Consider the following 2,212-nt stretch of genomic DNA (forward strand, 5'->3'; position numbering starts at 1 on the left):
CCAGCGCAGCTTGCATCTGTGTGCCTGGAATGATGACAATATTTTCCCAAGTCGAGCTCAGGACATGTGAAGTCGCATGGATTTTTGTGACCCATCTGGCTGTGAGAGGTTATTTAGGTGCCACAATATTGGATTCTTTGGGGCTCTTGATGCTTTATTCCAACAATTCAATGGAATGTTTGAAACTTGGATTGTCTTTAAAAATTCAGCTTGGGGACTTCCCTGGTGGTCCAGTGGGTAAGACTCTGCACTCCCAATGCAGGGGGCCCGGGTTCGATCCCTGGTTGGGGAACTAGATCCTGCACGCATGCCGCAACTAAGAGTCTGCATGCTGAACCTAAGAAGTCCACGTGCTGCAACTAAAAGATCCCCTGTGTTGCAACGAAGACCTGGCTTAGCCAAAATAAATTAAAAAAAAAAAAAAAAAAAAGCCAAATTCCCTGATGGCTTTCTGGGAAAGGTTTAAAAACTCAGGTTGTATGGTTACCATTTCTTATGACCTCTGTGATTCAATGAGTCAGTCCTGTATCAGGGACCCAGGTGTCACCCCTCTACAGAGGTTCCTGGATCCTTTATGTACGGAGGGATGCTATTCCCAGAGCACTGTGGCTTTTGGTTCCAGAATGGGCAGCCTCTTGCAGGCTTGTGTTTAACTAATCTTGGTATGTCCCATTATGACAGGAGCCCCCCCCCAAATTGGGGGTTCTCAGAGACTAAGCTCCTGACTTCTCCATTTGTGGGCTGACACCTACCCTGTGCTGGCCTCACAGAGACAGGGAAGAAGGGGACAAATGCAGGGGCAGGGCACAGGTGAGTCTGGCTCCACTGTTTCCCAGCTCTGTGGCCTTGGATAAGTTCCATTCCTCTCTGACCCTTAGTTTCTTCACCTGGAGATGGGGACAACTTAAATAGCTGACTTTTCTTGAACACATACTACCGGTCAGGCACTGTGTTAAGCGTATTACACGCAGAAACTTATTCAGAAAGTACTTACAAGGGCTTCCAGTGTGCAAGGGACACCACGAGATCAGCTGAGGAAGTGGAGGCTTGGAGAAGTTAGGTGACTCCCCAGTGTCACGTGCAGATGAGTGGCAGAGCTTGTGCTGCAGAACCCACTCTTCTTACTGACCCAGATGGACCCCAGCAGGCCTGTGAGGATAGGCCTGTGGAGAGCTCAGCATGGAGCCGGCTCAGGGAAAGTGTGGGACGGTGGGGCTGTTATCCGTGGAGGCCAGGCCCGGCTGGCCCAGAAGGTGCTCAGCCTGACTTCAGGTCCTGGGGCAGGGAGAGTCCAGCCAAGTGACCCCACAGGATGCTATTGGAGGAGGTCCTCCAAGCCAGGATTTGGAAGAACCTTGGCTAGCAGGAGGGGCAAAGGCTCAGGGCCCCGAGGAAGGGAGTTGGGCCACCCCTGAGCCAGATCTTTACTCTCCCCTCGCCTCAGATTTGCCCACTGAGGAAGGCCCGACAGGAAGCCAGCCGAGCGAGTGATGGAAGAAGAAGCAGGTCATGTTCCGTTCTGGCTGACCCACAGAACCCAGGCTGAAGCATGTGGGTCTGGGAGTGCCCCAGAAAGCAGGTCACTGATATGGCAACAGTCAGCTCACTCACTGGGGCCACCTCTGGGGATCTGGCTTAGCCTCCCCTCCCAGCACCCCAGGGGCTGAATCCACTGGTGACCCTGAACCAGGGACCAACACAGAGAGATGGCCCTGAGCAGAGGGGGCTGCGGCTTGCTTGAGGACCCCTCCTGGCTGAGGCTGGCAGACCTCTAGGCCTGCCAGAGAGGAGATGAGTCTGCAGCGTACAGCCCCGGAGGCTGGAGACACACACCCACGCACACACGTATGCAGGCACGCAGCACACAGAGGCCCAGGCTGGGTGGATGCAGAGAAGCCACAAGAAATCCCGTAGCCCAGCTAAATCCAACAGGCTAGAATCCTTGGAGGACCCTTGCCTCTTCTCTCTCACACCCCACATCCAATCTGTTAGCAAAGCCCATTGGCTCATTCCTTCCCCACTGCCACTGGAGCCACCATTGTCTCGCCCCTGGGATACTGCAATAGCCCCCTCATTGGCCTCCTTGTTTCCACTTTGGGCCCCCATAGTCTGTTCTCAACACAGCAGCCAGAGTGATAATGTTAAAGATCATATCACTCTGGGACTTCCCCGGTGGTCCAGTGGGTAAGACTCCACACTCCCAATGCAGGGC

At 53.9% G+C, this 2,212-nt stretch overlaps 1 non-coding gene across 1 annotated transcript; it reads left to right on the top strand.

Annotated features, from left to right (window-relative positions):
* Nucleotides 1–219: 219 nt before the first annotated feature.
* On the top strand, nt 220–292 carry TRNAG-CCC (transfer RNA glycine (anticodon CCC)). Its single transcript has one exon. It is a non-coding gene; the product is annotated as a tRNA-Gly (tRNA).
* Nucleotides 293–2,212: the final 1,920 nt, after the last annotated feature.

Source organism: Hippopotamus amphibius, chromosome 2, assembly GCF_030028045.1.
Source record: "Hippopotamus amphibius kiboko isolate mHipAmp2 chromosome 2, mHipAmp2.hap2, whole genome shotgun sequence".
In the NCBI taxonomy this organism is placed as follows: Eukaryota; Metazoa; Chordata; class Mammalia; order Artiodactyla; family Hippopotamidae; genus Hippopotamus; species Hippopotamus amphibius.